The sequence below is a fragment of the Hylobates moloch genome, unplaced genomic scaffold (genome assembly GCF_009828535.3).
Source record: "Hylobates moloch isolate HMO894 unplaced genomic scaffold, HMol_V3 SCAFFOLD_23, whole genome shotgun sequence".
Lineage (NCBI taxonomy): Eukaryota > Metazoa > Chordata > Mammalia > Primates > Hylobatidae > Hylobates > Hylobates moloch.
Window position 1 is genome coordinate 9,326,025 of NW_026652298.1, and position 20,191 is coordinate 9,346,215.

At 38.6% G+C, this 20,191-nt stretch overlaps 1 protein-coding gene across 2 annotated transcripts in view; it reads right to left on the reverse strand.

Moving 5' to 3' along the window:
- LOC131382365 (cAMP-specific 3',5'-cyclic phosphodiesterase 4D-like) overlaps window positions 1-20,191 on the reverse strand; it is a 714,712-nt gene that overhangs the window by 40,779 nt on the left and 653,742 nt on the right. The gene's annotated exons all lie outside the window — the stretch shown is intronic.

The window sequence follows — 20,191 nt, forward strand, 5'->3', positions numbered from 1 at the left end:
TGTTTCAAATGCATCAGGCTCCATGTCAGAAGTTTGACATGCGCTATCTCCTGTAATCACTGCACCAATCTGATGTAGTGGTAGACTCATAAACATTACAATCCCCTTTTAAATATGGGAAAACAGGCTTAGTGAGGTTATATAGCTTCACTTTGGTTACATTCTAAGTTTCAGAGACAGTAGTTGAACTCTTCTTGGATTCTATAGCTCTTGGATCTGTTCTAGTTACTGTTCCACATTCTCTGAGCTATCTACTGCCTTTAAATGAAAGTGAAATCTTAAGAAGCACTTGCAAAACGCAGTGCAGGAAGAAAGCACAGGTTGCCTAGTAGTTAGTCTCAAGAGAAATATGATCCCAGTAGAGTTGACACAGTACAGCAAACTGCAAAATATATCAGATAAAAAGAAGAGCTTTGACTATGAAGCCTTTGACTCAGCAACATAAGTCAGCACCAGAAAGGGCTTTACGAGACAAGCCAGAGATGAATGAGAAACAGAAACGTGGGCATAGCAGAATGGCAGCCATTCATATAGAAATACATATCTATCTGAATTTTAACTTAAGTAAACACTGGGGTAGCCGAAAGAGTGATGGTAGCCTACCTATTCTGAAATTTTACTGCTAGAAAAGACCATTGGTCTGAAAAGGAAAAGTGCGGGATCGAAAAATCAAATGGCATTAGGCAGTTCAAGCACAAAGCCTGAGGTCCGCTCTGGCCATTTGTGGCTTTTGCTCGAATAGAAATTCCTGAACTTGCATAGACTCAAAGCAATGTGGTTTAGTGCCTTGGTGAGGATTACCTTTGTTTGATTCTGCCAGACCTCTAATTCACTAACATCACTGTCCTAAGTTCCATGTGGAAACTCAGGTAGAGAGTGGATTTCTTAGGAAGATGTTGGGATCATGGAAGAGAGAAATTGGAAAATGAGTCGTGATTAAAATGCTCTTTTTTAGAAGCTATTTTATGACACCAGACTGCAAGAATTAAAATCACATTAGGATGTCAGTAGCAACATTTACACACTGCCTAAACCAGCCATGGCCACTCTTTTCATAATCATGAATCCCCATTGCTTCTACAGAATATGTTTAGACAATATATGTAGGATATATATGTGTAAGTCAGTCGATTTGAAACATTGTAACAATGATTCCTAAAATTAGAGTATTACAAAATAGCCCTGAGATATCAAAAGCCTAAACATTTATGTAAAGGTGACTTCTAATCTCATTTTTAAAGTTTGGTACTTTCTATTACTGTGAAAGAAATATAGATTGGCTATCAAGGGACTTCCACCACTAACCAATATTGGACAAAGATCATCTCACTTTTCTGTGTGTCTATGTCTTCACTTTTAAAGTGGGAGAGACAGGCTGAGTGTTTATACTAGAAAAAGCTTTAATTTCAAGGAAATCTGACTAGAATCCCAACATGGAAAAACAGATGAAAATGGGTCCATTCGTTGAAGCAGAGATGGGGGCCAGAAGGAACGTAAGGATGAAATGGGGGGATGGGGGAAATGGAGAGGTCAGTAAAGGTCTGACAAGTAGGAGCATCAGTGGCAGTGACATAGTTAAACTGGGAAACAAACAGGACTTGGCAACTGGAAGGCAGGCTGTCTGAGCTAGGGATTTTGGAAGCAGACCGGTGTTGCATCTTACGGACAGATGGCAAGGTCCAGAGTGTACTGGCATCTGTGGTGCAGAGAAGACGATTTGTGTGAAGGAAACCACATGGCTCCGGTGATGAATGGGTTGACATATGGAATTAAGTTGGAAAGAGTGACTGACCTGATGCAGAAGATTCTGGAAAGGCAGTGAGTGACAGCACAAGGAGGGAAAAATGGGGTCAACTTAGCACCAGCCCCCAGCAAGGAGAGGGAAGAAAAATTTGGAAATGACAATGGAGGAAAAAGCAGACTGTGACTCAGTCCCCCAACCCTGAGGTGAATGGAGTTGAAAGAGTCAACAGTAAATCACTGGGAGATCCAGAGGGGAATAGGTGATGTCAGATAAGTCAATTACAAATAATTTTCAAATTTCAAATAAGAAAACTCAGACAGGACTTTCTGAGAAGCCTTTGGGTTTACTGAGTGTAAAGAAGAAATTCTTTCTGGAATTACTGAATGGTAGCCGTGTTTCTCCTCCAGGCATTATCCAATATCAACAAGTTTGAGATTTATAGTTGGCTCAGATTCCATTGGTCGGTCAGGGTGGTGATGTGTGTGGTGTGTGCGGTGTGTCGCAGGCAGTGGGAAAGGGGTGTGAGAGAGGAGGTCAGATCTGGTCTCCTGAAAAATCGCTTACAGGATTATAAAAACCACTATGCTCAAGCATCACATATAGGTATTCAAAAATGCATATGGTAAATACAGATAACTTGATTTTTCTCTTGTGTATTCAGTTGATATGCTAAGGCAATAATTTCGGTCAAGAGAAACACACAACAAAGCTCTAAGTGGCAGGTCTGAAACAACGTTATGTCAGTTATTAACTGACAAGAAACCAGCAAATGTTTATAATTGGAAGAAAAAATCAATAGTTTTTTATGACAAACTTCAGCATCAGAATGATCTGGAGACTGCCCTACAGAATTAAAGGCTCATAATACCAAGCTGCATTTCTCTGAAATAACCAAATACAAATGCAGTCTCCCTCTGCCACTTCTCTCTGTCTAAGCAAATCCACCCACTGCAAAAGGAACCAAAGGAACAAGAAAACTACACCGTAAGTACCAAAAATGATGACTTTATTGAACACCTATTGTACTTACTTTGCTTTATTGTCCACAGCTAATGCCATGCTCCCGCCACTCCCACCTCCCATCTTACCCATCAAAAGAGCGAGGCACTGTAGGAAGGGAACATGCTTTGCTACATACTATTGGATAATATCATCAGCTGAACAGTATTGACATCTTTACATACATAAAATAATGATCACAGTTGCATTAGAATAACCACATTAGCAAAAGATTTAAAATGAGATCATTGTACAGGGAACCATTTAAAATGGAATGATTATATTTTAATTTTACATCTGATTGTGCAAAGTTGTAAATGGAATCCAGAGGCTGTGTGGAGTAGAGAGGAAAATGAATTCACCAACCCGTGAATAATTATCCTTTGTAAACTCCAAATTCAAAGGCTAAACATTTACTATGCTTCATGCTCTTTGATCGTACTCTTTAGGCAAAGAAAGTGTTGACTGAGCATTGTTCCCAGTAAGGCTTGTGAAAATCAAATACATTTCTGAACTGTAAATACAATTTCATAGGTTAATAGTCACTAATAGCTTGTAATTAACGAGTAGCATATTAGGTAAATAAACCACGTTGAAATTTCAGCTGAAGCTTCATACTTGAAGGGTTCTCCTTTCAATTATTCTGAAGGCAGTGAAGTCTGTGTCCCCAGATTTTTTGGGAATTTGCTTGCACATTTTACCATCTACCATCTCAAAACTCTCTTCCATTTGCTACTTTCTCCATCCCCTTTAAAACCTGCTTTCAGGAAAGGATCTAAAAATATAATACACAATCAGATAGTCCTTGAATTTTAAATGGTGCAACAAGCTTTGTACTAGTGAACGAGCAATGCAATTTAGTTGAAAGACAGCGGGTGATTTTGGAGAAAGGAAGTGGGAGCCATATTGGCCTAGGTTTGAGTCCTTGATTTGTTATTTGCTGGATACATGTTCTTGAGAAATTACTCAATCTTTCTGATCTTTAATTTCCTTATTTACAAAATGAAGATAATCATTACCAAGACAACTCTAGCTTCTGTGGAACTTTGTGCATATTGGAAAAGGCTTTCCCTCCAGGTAGACTCATCTTCTTGGGTTCATAGATCAAGAGGAGTGCAGCCTGGATTTGAGCCCTATCATTCCTCAGGCAAATGCCTTTATTCAGTACACAAACAGTACTAGAATACATGACAGCCCTGATGACAGTTACCTTGCTGGGCTGTTACCATCATGAAAGGAAATGGTATATGTGAACATGCCTTATTGCTGGGCTATGGCCCAGTCATTACTAATTTTTTCAAAGCTGTTTTCTTACAGTTCTTTCATCTGTATCATATCATGTGTATATGTATCATAATCATACACACCTGCATACATATACACCATTTAATAAGTTGGATAATATGAAATAATAAATTTATGTTAATAAGTAATTCATAAATAATAATAAATGTACTTGAAACAGAGCATGGAGCAGGGTGACTACCTTTCTCAGGGTAGGTGCCCACAGAGGCAAGTTGCTTATCACTTACAGAAAGGCCAAGTGTGATTATCTGGTGGAGTCAGTTTATGGTCAAGGTTAGGTAGGAGCTTCTGCTCAGAGTAGATGGTCCTGGGCTCGAAATCTATGTGGGTGACTTATTCTAGAAACTATTCCATAACTTGAAAGCAGGCTGCTACAGAGTTGTATTATTAATATAATTTGGTAGTGCCCAAAAAACTGGAGCCTGACTGCCTGGGCCATTTCCTACATCTATCGCTTTGTGTTGTGTGACTCAGGCCAGGTTGCTTATCTCTGTTTCAGATACTCATCTATAAAATATGCTAAAATAAAATAAATAGGAGGGAGGAAGAATAACATCTATTGAGGCTGTTGTGAAGACTTCATGCATTAATTTAGACAAAGGTTTAGAACAGTGCCTTACACATAACCAGTGGGAGGTATGTGTTCATCATTGTCATCATCATCACCATCATCATCTTCACCATCAGTATCATTATTACAACAGCATCAGTATCATTACAATACTTAGCACAGTACTTATTATTTATGTAACCATGTTTTAAATGATGGCCCTCTTTTCTGATATTATTATTTTCCTAACTTATCTGTATCTCTAATTTTTCTTCAACAAATATGTATTTCTTTGGAGTAAAAACAATAGAATTTACAATAATAAAATAGTGGTAAAAATTATCTTGGTGCTAAGAAATAAATACAAGGAGATATCAGAAATAATCTCTTCTACCAAGAACGTAAATATGTCGATGGGGAGTCAGAGTATATTATAAACAAATAAATAGACAGAGTGTGAACAGGAATTGGTTTGAAGGCTGAGCTCAGCTTCTTACCTTGCCCTGCAGCCATTTTGAGGCTATACTCACTACTTTGTCCGTCTTACCACTTCCAAGATGTATGTATGTATGTATGTATGTATGTATGTATGTATGTATCTATCATCTATCTATCTATCTATCATCTGTCTAATAGATATCTAGAGATAGAGCAAAAGGAAATAGAGATAGAAGGAGAAAGAACAGGAGAGCATGACAGAGAGAAAGAGAAATGTTTTGCTAAGTGTTTTGTGTTGATATGGGGAAGAGAAGTCACATCCACACTAGATAGCTCCATAATAAAATTCTCATCATACATCCTGGTTTTTCTTTACTTCTTTGCACTCTCAGAGGCTCTTTGGCCCCTTCCTCTATCATCCCCCTACATTCTGTCTCAGAGGTTCATCTATCATAACGTCGAGGCTTCTTGGGAAATATTCACACTTTTGCTTCTCCATGTTACGCTTCACTTCCTCCCCACCTTTCCCCAACTTCAAAACCTTTACCATTTACAGTTCTCCATCTCTCATTCAAGGCTTCCTTCACCCAGGCTCATTCTAACCCCACTTCCCTAAATTACACACTTACTACGTAAATGTGTAAACTGTCTATCCAGTCAGTCCTGGTTTTTCATTTATTCAACACATATTTATTGAGCAACTACTATGTACCAGGCACCAAGCCAGGAACTATCTGTCTAATTCTACCCCCTGTCCAGTGTCTAGCCAGGTCTAACTCTCTGCCTCCTCTGGAACTGCTATGTAGCACTTAGTGTCCACAGAAGCTATCTTAGCCTTTAACTGTTTTATGCATGGACATTTTCCTAACTGGACTCTCCTTGCAAGAAAGAGCTTGTCATATATGTCTAGGTGTTCAGTCTGTCATCTAGAATATATGCTCCACTAGGGTAGGAATGTGCATTGTCTGTTTTGTTCCTCTGTGAAGCCAAGTTCTGGGAACGTGTTTATTATATGACTGATGCCCAGAAACATTTTCTAAAATGATGAATGAATCTCCCTCAGCACCTAGCAGGATGTTAAGCACGTATCATGTGCTTTAAATCAACACTGAGACAACTGAGTGTTTAACATAAATTATGGGATTTTTCCCTAAATGTCTACAAAACCACATAACCTTTGAGCAGTTCCAAAAAATACTGTTTTTGTGCCCAAGGACATACTAACAGATTCCAGAGTTTCCATGCAATTGTGGCAAGAATAACTAGGACACCATTGCTCCTTAAAGATGAAAGTTCACCAATATTTTGAAAAGTACAAATAATTACCAAATGAACTCATTCTTCTATACATTATCCACAGCTTATCAGTTGTATGCATGGCTCATTGATAGGTTCTACTTTCAAGGATTTCATTAATTGTATTACTTGGTGTTACTAACAACACTGCTCAGTAATGATGACAATTTGTTGACCATCAAAGACAGTTGTTTATAGTTTACACACTTTAGTTAGAATGCTAGAATAATGCTATCATTTCATAATCAAGTATTGTTTGACACTTAAAAAAAAACTAGGATCTTACAAATAACTCAGTGTATAAAGACAAAAAAGTGGAGTTGTTCTGATGACACTGGAAGAAGGAGAGTAAAAGGAGTACAGAGCCCCACCTGCTTACTGCACCTCCTTCACCTTCACTCAAGGCATCCCCACCTCCACGTGGCACTAAGCAGAACCCTACAGTCATGCAGAACACAGTTCAAATTACACTGAACCAGCACCAGCTTCTTACCTAACATAGAAGAAAGGAATGTCAAAGAGGTTAAGAGACCTGCCAGATATCTTTCATATCCCCATAAGGGATGCCGGATCTCCAGTCCAGGGGTGTTTCCATCATGCTATAACTGCCCCTAAACCAAGGTCATCACTGACAATTGGCATTCTTGCCTAAATTATCCCAGGCATTTTCACACCTCCAAGGAGGGGTGCCTACTTGCATCCTACTACGCTTGTTTGGTTGATTCCTCTCTCTACTTTCCCTTCGGTTTTGAATCTTGTTTTTAGGAAATGTCAGATTACCAACTTGTTTAACACTTTTTTTCCATGACCCTTTAATTGTTCTCCTGAAACTTCCGTCATGAAGGTAGTTAGATTAGCACTTAGAGGTGTTCTAGCATACTATTTAGTGCCTATAGAATGCTTTTCACCTCAAAGGCAACTGTCTACAGGGCAATTTTCACGGATGAAAGACGTAGGCAAACAGTCACATATGTTGGTGCATTTATAAAGCAGTTTCATTTAAAGCCCCAAGGCCTTAAATGGTACCTTGACAAACAGATGTCTATTCTTTTTATTACTGTTATACATTTACACAGACACACATCATTAGTTCTTTATTGACATCCTGTTTTATTTTTATCTGGTTTTAATGCTAGCTGTGAATGTCATCATAAAACTGTCTTCTAGAATACCTGCTGATAGGGAAGAGGAAAAGGATGAATCAAAACTTGGTACCATATGGGGGAGGAGAGCCCTCAGGCTCCCTGCTGCCTGCATGGCTGAACAGCAGATGAAACACACACTGAACGTTCCACTGAACGTTGAGTCAGTGGAAGATGGAGCTTGCAATGCTGTCTTGGAGAGCATCAGTGCTCCCAGCTTAGCATTGAAATGCAGCCTGGTGGTCACTGGAGTTCTCAGCTCTGATGTCTGACTTCCACAGTCCTGGGGAAAACCCCAGGCCTGTGGCTGCTGGAGGAAATGCAATTAGGGCCTCTGAGAGAGAGAAAACCAACATTTAATTGGTTCATCCCATGTTAACTACCAACAGTTGGGCTTCTCTCCGCCACCTCCTGCCTGGTTGATACTACTCAGTTTTTTTTGTTTTTTTTTTTTTTAGTCTTTTGCTGTCATTTTTGTTATACTTTATTTCTTTCCTTACCATTCAATTTTGCTTTTGGAGGAAAGCTCTCAAGAAAGACACTTTCAGGACCATCCGGATTATCTAATTTCAATGAGTGACTGAACTTCAAAGATGTAATTTAGGCTTTCCCAAGCTGCTCGATGATATGATGCAGTGTTGCTTTAGACTGTACATTATTTTTCATATGGTGGAAGTGTAATGTGAATCATTCTAATAGCTCCTGGCATCACATCCACCTACTGTCTCTCTTTGTGCAAGTAATATTCATGCATGTGAGCAGTGTGCATCAAAGAGCATATAGGAAATCACAGTGGGACTGTGGGGATAGCATGGCTTCCACAAAAGTCATATAACTGTAGCTTGCATCCATAGAAATATAGTGCCTACTACAAGGAGAGGTTATAAACTGGACTGCTCCAGTCAGGCTATATGTGTAGCTAAGTGTTAAGTTTTGTCCAGACACATTTTAAGATGAGTATTGAAATACCGTCATTTAGAATACAATCTAAGTTCTTGTCCTGCCCTACACGAGCTTGTGGCAGGGCGTTCCCCATGTGCATTATCAGGCCATCTCCCAACACTTTCCCCCTCTGAGCATCTTTTTGTTCCTGGCTCAGGCCTAGCTCATTCTACCCAGGGCCTTTCACTTACAAAGTCCTCCTGCTTCAAAACCTCTTCCTCTTCCATGCTAGTTAATTATCCCCATTCAGGTCTTAGAGAAACCTCCCTGATCATCAAATCTGAAGGCTTGTCTTCTACTTTCACACCTACACTGCCATGCACACGCACGTGCGCGCGCACACACACACACACACACACATCCCTTGTCACTCTCCTATCTCCCTTTGTCATTTTCATCTTGGCACGAATCACTCTCTGAAATGATCCTCTGTGCGTGTGTGTGTGTAACGCTTATCTTATCATCTGATTCCTTTGCTCCTCTGTAAGCCTCATGAGAGGAGGGGCCTTCCCTTCCTTGTTTCTCACCATATCACCAGCTCCTAGAGCAGTGCTGACACATGGCAGGAACTCAGTGATTATCTGTTCAATGAATCATAAGTAAATGAAGAGAGTATGTCTGGTGTTGGCTGACCAGGGTGGTGAAGGGACAGAAAGGGCTTATCTGAAAAACTACCGAAGCACAGGGAATTTGAGCCTGGAAAAAGGGAGATTTAGAGAAGTCATGATAATTGTCCTAAACAATTTGAGAGATCGCCACACAGAAGAGGGTGTGGTGAGGTCAGAGGCAGGGAATCTGGGCACGTACTCTTCAGCCCTTGTTAGGGAGAACATTATGACAAATAGAGTTCTTGAAAAGGATGTGCTTCTTGGTAATATAGTGCTTTCTGGAAATGTGAAGTATTCAGGGAAAAGCTTGAAGTAACTATCTGGTGTAGAAGGTAATTCCATTTTGGAAATAAGAATATATAGGAGTTATAGATGACAGAAAATTGATTCTGGAAGAAAGATTACTTATTCTAATTCTTCACTCAATGGAAGAACCAAAGAGTAAGAGAGGTAAAATGTTTTGTCCCAAGGTGTAGCAAACACTGTTGGCTGACTAATCCCACACCTATTCCCCGAATTATTGTCTCTTACTCATTTTCAACGTAGAGTGTGGGAATGCTAAAAACTAATTTCCCTAGTTTCTCTTGCACTTGGGGTGGCCAGTGACATAATTCTAGCCCATGAGAAGTGAATGAAGGACAGTGGGGACTTCTAAGATATCTTTGCTTTCTTGATGAAGAAACAGGGTGGCTATTGCTGTCTCTCATTCTGCTTCTTGAACTGGAAGTGGGTGTGAGGGAAGGAGCTACCGTAGTCATTTTGTGACCATTAGAGAAGCACCGAGATGCTGCCTCTAACGTTGTACTGAACCAAGGCCAGCATCTGACTCCTTTTAGACTTCCTTATTTGTTTTAAAAGACTGTCAGTGAGGTTTTCTTGCAGCCAAAAGCATTTCTGACTGACACACAGATATTACAGAAAGTGGCAAAGTTTAGATTAATTTTATATTTCCTAATGCTCAGGCAGGTAGATTTTTCATTACATATACTAACTCATTTGTCAACTATTATTAAATGCCTACTGTGTTCCAGTCACAGGGCTAGGATCTGGGGAATTTGTTGGAGTCACTGGCAATACAAAAATCTATCATGCTAGAAAGGAAACACTAGTGAAGACATGATTACAATTCAATGAGGTGAGGGCTATGACAGAGGAATACACAGGACACCAGGACAACAGAGAAGCCCACGTTCCAAAGTGGGAACAGAGAGAGCATCCTCAAAAATGACATCTACTTAGAGTTAAGACTTAACTAAACAGTAGAAGTTAACCAGATGGGGGGAGGTAAAGGAGTCTCTAGGCAGAAAGAGATTGTAGTGCAGGGAGCAAGGTCAACTCAAGAAGCTGCAGAGTTTGGCAAGACTGAAACTCCTTGTGTGTGCAGGAAGGGGGCTGCAGAGAGATGAAGTGGGAGGTGTTAAAAGGTGAATCTGGAGGGATAAGTAGGAGCCAGGTAAGAAAAGGGTTTCCTTTGCCTAGGTGATATGTTAGAACGGTTTCCAGGAATAGGTGCTAGGAAGTTATTGAAGGTTCAAAAGTAGGGAAATGACTGATCAGATTGGCATTTCCGAGTGATCACCCTGGTTTCCAGGTGGAACATTCACTGGAGGGGACCGGTTGTTAAGGCGCTTCAAGACTGAAAGTCAGGGAGGTGAGGTCGGAGGCAGAGATGGTGGGACTTGAAATTTTAGAGGACATCTTCAAAATGTTAAGAAGGCAGAAGTGAAATGACTTGGGGATGATTAGGCAGAGAGTCTAAGGCAGAGTCAAGGGTGACTGAAAGGATGGTACCACCTATCCAAACTTAGGGAAATATCACACCTCCTCAAGACTTTAGTGTATTCCATGTGTAGAGTCTGTTTTCTATTCCTAAATCTACCTCCCTAGAAAAAGTTCCAATGAAATAAAACATCAAATGATTTGCGCACCAAGTGGGAAACTGGGGATTCCTTAACTGGGATGCTGATTTTCATATGTTAATATTTTTTCTATATGTACTTCCTTATATTTTAAGTGGAATATGCATTTCCTAGAAATTTTACAATAATTTCATATTATGTAAAGATAGTTGAATAAAATAGTCCCTGTTGCTAGTAATCATAAAGATAAATTTAATTTCCACCGGCCACATAATAATTTGTCTCATTATCTTATAGTCACAGCTTGTACACATATAATAATGTCACCAAATGTCACTTAAAATATTTTTCTTTTTAAATGTTAAAATGATCCTTTATGGTTAGTTTAACAAAAGCTTTTTTAAACTCACATTCACATTTTCAAATACAAAGTGAGTTTCAGTAGTACTTGTGTTTCTTTGCTAAACTTTTGAATTCTGCTTTTTTCCTTAATGATAAAACTAGCATCACAATGATTACTTCTCATCTATATTCATAAATGTACCTAATGGCTACACTGGCCAAATATCTAACATAATTTCAATTTCTAGAAATCAGCATTTCTAGACCACAATCTCCCCAAAATATTTTTAAAATGATTTCTTGTATTTTTTGCTCACATTTCACTAATTGTATAAAAAATATAAAATTTATTTATTTATTTTTTTACCTCAGGAAACATATGGTGTAAATGCTTAAGGAAATGTGAGTCATGTCTTTGATGAGGCAACTACTAAAAAATCACCTCCTTCTGCTACAATATAAATAGCATGATAAGCCCTATCAAAGGTCAAAATCTAATTTTAAAATATGTATTTCAAGAATTTTTATTTTAGCCATCTTACCATGAATTAGAAATATGGTCGTTTCAGTGGCCAACTCTGACATTTTCTAGTGCACTTGCTTTTCAGTTTTTGGAGCAAGAGAGAGGAAATACATTTTGTTATATTTCAACTCAAAGATCTCTGAGATATTGCAGAGCCAAAAAAAAAAAAAAAATCTTCTCTATCCATTCCCTACCCTACTCCCCCCCAGAAAAATCCTTTCACCTCCCAAACAATTTCTAAAAATACATTTTTCTTTTTTGTTAACTGCTCTCTTGAAACTTGAAGATGTGTCTGAAGGATTTGGTTGTCAATGTTACTTATTTCTAAGCTCCCATCTGGTTCTCAAAAAACTCTTTCCTCCTCTTCCTAAGTGAACACCTCTGAAAGTTGTAATGGATTTGGCAGTAGGCAAGCTGCCTATGTTTATAACTCTGAGCACACAGGTGATGCCACCTATGAAAAACAGCACTTGGCACCCCCAGCCGTCTCTGTCTAACTGTGAGCTTCAAGTCCACTGGGTGCTTTGGAAAGAGAGCTGATTAAATACCCCATCCAGGAAGGAGCTAGATTGACAGACAAGAGTTCAGCCTACTTGCTTGCACACTACTTGCAATCGAGACCTGTGACAAGAAAGGAATTTTGCTCCCCTCAATTTTTAGATATAAGAAAATTGAGGTACAGGGAGGTTAATTGCTTTAATGCCTCCATAATTTAAACACTAGATTTCCTGCTCAATGTTTAGTGATGAAACGTATCAGAGTAGGTCTGTTATACTCACCACCCTTGACTGAAGCTGGGCTTCATTTCCACTGACTGATCCCCTTGTTTGTACAGATCATGTGCAGCTAATTCCTGAGCTTGTTTTTCAACCTCTCAAACACCTGGAGTACAGAATTTGATTCCTTCAAAGAGACTGCTCAAATTCATTTGTTTTTGCAAGTACCATGAATAGGTTTTTAATTAATTATTATTATAAGAGAATACGTATTTATTGTGGTGAATTTTAGAGCCAAGAAAAGGGACAAAGAATCTCTAACTCATCCATACTTTCTCACCCAGAGATATCCATGGCTAACAGATGGATGTATTTACTTCTAGTCTTTTAAGATATGCATATATATTTCCAAAACTGATACTATGCTATATAAACACCTATCCTGATTTTCCCATTTAATATTTTATGGTATGCAGTTTTCCACTTTTTAATATTTCAAATATTCTTTGTAAACAGGTATTTTAATAATTGCATAATAGGGTATGCATATGCCATTAAACCCAGCAGTGCATGATCTGGCCAGGTCAGCACTCCAGCCTTACCCTCAGACACTGGAAATTGCTATCCTTTCATTTAGGCCTCCTTCATATATCTGGTTCTTCCTGCCTGGAAAATCCTTCCTTGTGGCAGGCACAATTTTAAGATGGCCCCCAAGATTCTATCCTCTACATGCATGTCCTATATGATCTCCTTCTCTTACGTGTAAGCCTAATCACAAGCAGGATGAACAGTCACTCCCATGATTAGGTTATGATGTATGGAGAAGGTGGAGGGATTTTGCTGATGTAATTAAGGGTCTCAAATCAGTTGATTTTTGAGTTAACCAAAAATGGCAATTATTTTGGGTGGGCCTGACTGAATCAGAAGAACATCCATAAGGAGGAGTTGGGCCCTTCCTGAAGAGGAACTTCCTCTTGCTGGTCTTGAATTAAGTGGCCACGTTGTGAGAGGATCTGCCAAAGGATGACGAACTGCAGGTGGCCTCAAGGGGCTGAGAGCTGCCCCAGGCTGGTGATCAGCAAGAAAGTGGGAACCTCCGTCCTAAAACCACAGCAACTAAATTCTGCCAACAGCTCGAAGGAGCTTGAAAGAGGACCCTGAGCCCCAGACATGAATGCTGTCTGCAAACACCTGATGTCAGCCTCGTGAGACTCTGATACACATCTGACTCCTGACCCAGGGAAAACATGAGATAATGAATGTTGCTTTAAGCCACTGAGTTAGTGGTAGTTTCTGACCCAGCAATAGAAAACCAATGCATTCCCTTTTTCTTTTCCTCTGGTAACTTCCACTCAGCTTTCAGGTCTGAGCTTTGAGATCCCTTCCTTCAAGGAGCCATCCCTGGCGCCACCTATTTATTGTCCCAGCTCATTTTTACTTCTTCCATGAACAGCAATCACAGATAGAATGGCAGTTGCCTATTTTCTCACCTGCATGTCTCTTGCATGATAAACAAGTGTGGATACTGAGCCTCAGAGAGGTGAAGATCTATTTGTTTGATGGCTAAAATATATTGGGACATCTCAGGAAACAGCAACACATGTGAATACAATGCAAACTTAAATTTTAGCAGATTTGCCAACACAAGACGTGGCTGGAACAAAAATACAGTAAATTTACCATAATGTGTAACATTTAATGTATTATCTGAAATCAATTTCAGATAATACTACTGAAGCAAATTTCATCGAATAATTCATGTGTGCATTAGCTGTGTGGATACGGAACCTGATTCTATATACAATTTACTACACAGCCTTGTCAGTTTTTATGTAAAAATCACTTCGAGTGAATAAAACTGCCTATTTATGGTAATTTCTCATTTATGGATTTCTTCTGAAGAAAACACACAGTTCTTTTCCCTGGGTTTCAAAGCCTGCTTAGCCGACAGGATCCCAGAAGCAGTTACGTGCTGGAGCTGAGTGACTCATCTGGGAGATTACAGTAGGTGAGCATGCTCCACATGCTAATTGCGTCAAGCTGAAACCATTCAGATGTTGGGAATAAAAGCAAATAGAAGGGTGATATTTTAATTCTGCATGAAAAATAGGGGTTAAAATAATAACTCCGCTAAAATAGATACAAAGGCCCAATGACTCCCTGCTTTTTTTAGGACAAGTAAGGGAAAAAACTAAATTAAAAATCACTAGATTATATGCAAAACTGCCTATTTATTTACCTTACCGATAGTGGTACTGGATACACACTGAAAAGGTTAGCATTAATTGGCTTTTGATAAGGACAAAATTCTGCATTTTCAGCGCTGCTGGACTGATGAGTTAGAATTACAGTATTTCCTAAAACTCATCAGTTCCCTCTAATTGGGTCTGTCCAGGAGAAGAGCTGTCAGATCGGAGAAGAATTCAACAATTCTCAAGCTTTGTTTCATAAAAACCACCTGGGATGCTTGTGTTAATGTTCCTCTTCCCAAGCCTTTCCATAGAAATTCTGACTCCTTAGGTTTGAGGTGGGGCCTTATCATATATGTTTTAAATAAGCCCAAGATGATTATGATACAGGTAGTTTAGCTCTTACATTTTCAGAACCATTGAGTAGACCATTTGAGATATTTGTCATCATTGCTTCTCAGAAGACTTGCTCCTAAGACCAGAAGATATTTGCCTGGTGTCTGCTCTGCCTGAGAAAGAATCTTCAATGTGCATGGGGTCCTGTAATGCATATGAGGAGTAGAGAGCTCCTGGGCCTACAGGGGACAAGTAGGGTGCAAAGGCCGAAACGTCACATGGAGATCCCAGTGAATTAGAGTCACCTAAAGAAAAGCCACCATTTAATGTGGAGCATTCTTGGTAGGTGGGAATGTGAGCAGGGTGTTGCCAGATTTGCTGTTTTCTAGAGAAACAGAAAACATGAATTTTTATGTAAACTCCCTCGATTTTTTAAAAAACACTGGGTTTTAAAAATAAAATCTGTAATTGGAGTAAGGGCTGCGAGTTTTCAACCTCTGCCTTAATTCATCAGGATAATTCTCCATAAAATTCGAGAAATGGCAGAGCCTATTTCGTTGACAGAGGTGGTGACAGGAGAACAGGAATATGAACTCCATGGGTGACAGATGGAAGGGAATACCCAGGCACACAGTGCTGCTCAAGGAAAGACAATTGAGCTGCCTTTTCATACAACTCAGCGCTGTGAGGAGGACGTGTTTTCTAGTGTCCAGAATATGAAACCTGTAAAAATTGGATTTCTTCTTCCTCCTCCTCCTTCTCTTCTGCAAAAGGTTTTCAGATCTTCATTCCCATTGTATCTCACACCTAATCACCCATGATCCTGTGGAGTAGGTCAACTCAAGGTTGGATCTACAATATTTTAAAATGCTATAAAGTAGATTTCAGTCCCTGAGTTGGATTCAACCTCATTCTTCAGGCTGGCCAGTAACTGACACGGTCTTTGGCTGCGCAGAATGCTAAGTGTGAGGTGTATGGGGAGGGTACCAGTTCAGGTAAGGCTACATGCCAGACTGTTAGCTGTGTTCCAGGGATAACAGGAACCTTTCTTTTTTACCAGTCAAATTATTCACGAGTCATGGTACCTTTTAGAAATATTAGAAACCATCTAAACCTCTCAAATATCAAACTACTTTTCTTCCTGAAGTGTCAGTTTCTTCTGAACGTGTTGTTTTTGGAGAAAATCCTGGACAGCACTGATAATTCCCAAATTAGGCAAACAACCAGGAAAACCTCTATAATCTGAGCCCAACAACTCCATATGGCAAATTTGACAGAAGTCTGCTCTGAAAGTCCTGCCTGAAACCATTGGCCTGCGCCAAGTTATAGAAAAATCAAGGCAATGCCAATTCCTCTGCTCCAAAACCACTAAGATCAAATACTATTTTGAGCTTCTTGGCACAGCTTTTTTAGTGTGAATACCACAAATACAAAAATATATCTGCTATGCGGGGCAGGAAGGTTCAAGTATTTCATTATGTTTCTTATTTCATAACATATAATTGAGATCTTCGTGATTACAATGGGATATTTCTAAATCCATTGGTGAGCATTATAAAGAGCAATTCTTCAAAAGAAAGCAAGGCTTAGCTGAACTGTGAACATGTTTTTGATGATAAAAATCTGGCTGGTTTTATCCCTAAAGCTATTTTTTTATTTTAAAAGCTTTAAAAAGTAAGAGTCACTGGTCACCTAATTGCATAAAGAAAAGACCCTCTAGTGATAGTTTTTGCCTTTGGGATATCTGATAGGTCAAATTACCTAATGCTTGTACTTATCTTGTATATTGTAATTTCAAGTGAATTTAGTGCTTAAAAAATTAATGTAATGACAGAAGGTGTTCTGACAACTCACCTGTTTCATTGTCTTCATAGCACTCCTGTTGTTTAAGCATTATCATTGCTAGTTGCATTAAATCCATTATTTTTGATGTGCCAATATTCAGTTAAAATATACACACACATATATTAGGACATGTCTGTCTTTATGTAAGTTTTTGCAACCACTAAAAATGATGTTCACAAAAAAATTTTAATGACATAGCAAAATACCTTTCTAATGCGATTAAATGCAGATTACCAAACTGCATATATCTATGTATGTGTAGAAAATAAAGGAAAATATATCACAGTTTTAACAATAAATAACCTATAATAATGGTATTAAGAGTGAGTAAAGCACATCAAAACTACAATGAGATACCACTTCACACCCCTTAGGAGGGCTATTATAGGAAGTATTTTTAAGAGAAGATAATGCATCCATTAGAATAGAAATATCAGCTGTAAAGTGTTAAAAAAACACTGGGTTTTAAAAATAAAACCTGTAACTGGGGTAAGGGCTGCGGGTTTTCAACCTCTGCCTTAATTCATCAGGATAATTCTCCATAAAATTTGAGAAATGGCAGAGCCTATTTCGTTGACAGTAGTGGTGACATGAGAACAGGAATATGAACTCCATGGGTGAGAGATGGAAGGGAATACCCAGGCACACAGTGCTGCTCAAGGAAAGACAATTGAGCTGCCTTTTCATACAACTCGGCGCTGTGAGGAGGACGTGTTTTCTAGTGTCCAGAATATGAAACCTGTAAAAGTTGTCTTTTTACAGATACACAACTGTTTAAAATCTAAAATGTATTAAATTCATGCATTTTGGCAGTAGGCAGGTGGGAGAAATAAGATAAAAGACTCATTAATCATTCATTTAAACATTTGGTTTAAATGGTCATCTGGAAAACTAAAAAAATTATAGAATGCTTTTTCAAGAAACAAATCATTATTTAATAGAGATCATCTTGAGTATGGGATGGTGTTGAAACTGTTTTATTTTATATGATTTTGAGTTATTAAACAATGACTGATGATAAAAATAAAAATTTAAAGAAACAAGAGCAACAAAGAGACATGAAGTTTTAATATTTCCAGTAAAACATAAATAACTTGTAAAGAAAAGGAGTTCATGTAGAAATGTGCTCTGTGTTCATGAAATTCATTGTTTATATCCACAGGCTCCTAGAAAATATGAGTGTCCCCTGCGAGCTGCACTCATCTCTATTATTTATATTTTTTATTGACTTGTTTTAAAAAGTACAAAGATGAGCCTCAGCCTGATTTTCCTAAAGGTCAAATTTCTTAAATTACCATCAGTGAGTTTTTTTTTTTTTTTTTTTTTTTTTTTACCAACATTAAGAGTAATAGAAATGAATTTATTTTCTCAATTTTCCAAATCATATATGGACAAAAGAGAGTTCAAAGTTTGGTGCCTGATGTTTTCTAGTGTTTTTGTCTCTTATTTATTTTGTTTTTTTAAGAGATAATTTCTGAAGTGTCTAATGCATAAAAACGTTTTGAAACTCTTCTGTAAAACTCAATTTTTGTCATAGTTTGAAGTTGGATGACATGGGATTTTTAAAGTTAAGCTGGGTGCTATGATTTGTTGCTAAAAGCAAGTAGTACAGAAAACACAATATTTAGGCAGTGTTCTCATTGTCTGGGTTCTATACATATGGGCAGTTGATATATTTACTTGGTAATATGAAGCAAATAAGCCGGTCATGAGACTGGAAAGAAATTTGGAAAGGAAGAGGGGGGCAAAATATACCTATATCCATACTAGAGATTTGCACTGATTAATGTGTTGATTAGCCAGCAGTTTGACATATCCCAACTTCCTTTGTCCCAGGAGAAATAAATCCAATGTCAGATTATCAACTTCCTCCCTCTACTCTTTAACACGTACATACTGACACATGCACACACATGTGCACACCCACATATTTAAAAAAATAAAACTCAACTGATTTGGTCAGACACACTGAAAACTGGTTAATAGATTAGAATAATCAAAGTTGTTATTTTTAAGCTAGTTGCATACAGAATAACAAAGAGGGTTATGCCAGAACCTCCAAACTTTTCTTGAGTCTATGTTTTTAGTCATTATGCACATCGGGTTAGGAGTGCCCGTTCGTAAAATGAGCATGGCAAGAAGATTTACCACAAAGGGTTGTTATAAGAATAAAATTGAACTATCCAATGTGTGATTTAGCACCGTGGCTGCCTCGATTTTAGGACTTGCATAGTCACTTTTATCTGTCGTTCTTATTTCAGGCAAAGAGAACAGGAAAAGCAAAGGAATAGAGACGTGAAATTGATTAGGATGTTTTGGGGAAACATTAAGAGGTCCAGCATGACTAAAATACAAAAATAGTTGGGGGAGGTGAAGGGGAATGAAAGGGATGACGCCAGAGATGGTACAGATTATGTCCTCAAGCGCCTTTACCTGCAGGGTTATAACCGTGGGAGGTGTCACGCCTTTAAGGAGGCTATTTGAAGTGTTTTGAAAGGGATGACATTGGAAACAAGGACAGCAGTTATAAAGCTACCGCAGAGGTCCAACAGGAGATGAGAACTTGAATAGACTATGGCAGTGGGCATGACAGGGAATGGAAATATTCCAGAAATCTCTTTCTTTTATTTTTTAAATATGTGTTTTGTTGTTGTTAACTGAGGTTAACAAGAAAGCCCAGATGATATTTGCCTCCTGCTATTCATGGCACCTCCTATATTGCACCAGGATTGCCCAACAGAATAGGGCAGAAGCAATGATGTGTAACTTTTGAAGTTGGGTCCTATAATGCATTGCTGCTTTCCTTTCATCCTCTTTGATCTCTCCAGCCAATGTAAATCAGCAACCATGTTATGAAGACACTCATGCAGCCTGGAGAGCATTTCATTTGCAGAAGAAATGAGACCCCCCTGCAACAGCCAATACCAACTTGATCATGTGAGTAAATCACCTTAGAAGCACATCCTCCAGCCCCAGTCAAGCCTTTATATTTCTATTACCCTGACTGACTTCTTAACTGCAACTTCATATGAGTGCCAAAGCCATAACCACTGAAGAAAGATGCTTCTGAATTCTTGACCCATAGAAACTGAGAAGTTAGTTATGCTATTGTTTTAAACCACTAAGTTTTGGGGTAATTAATTACCCCATAACAGTAAACAAACAGAGATTGATCTTATTTGCATGTAGACCTGGTATGTTAGACAGATTCTAAGATTCCCATCTCCTTGTGTTCAGGCCTTGTGTAATTTCCACTTCCGAAGTGTAGATAGAATCTGTGAATACAATAAAATACCACTCCTTTGATTCTGTTTTTTCAGATATAATTAAGGGTACTAAACAGCTGGCTTTGAGTTA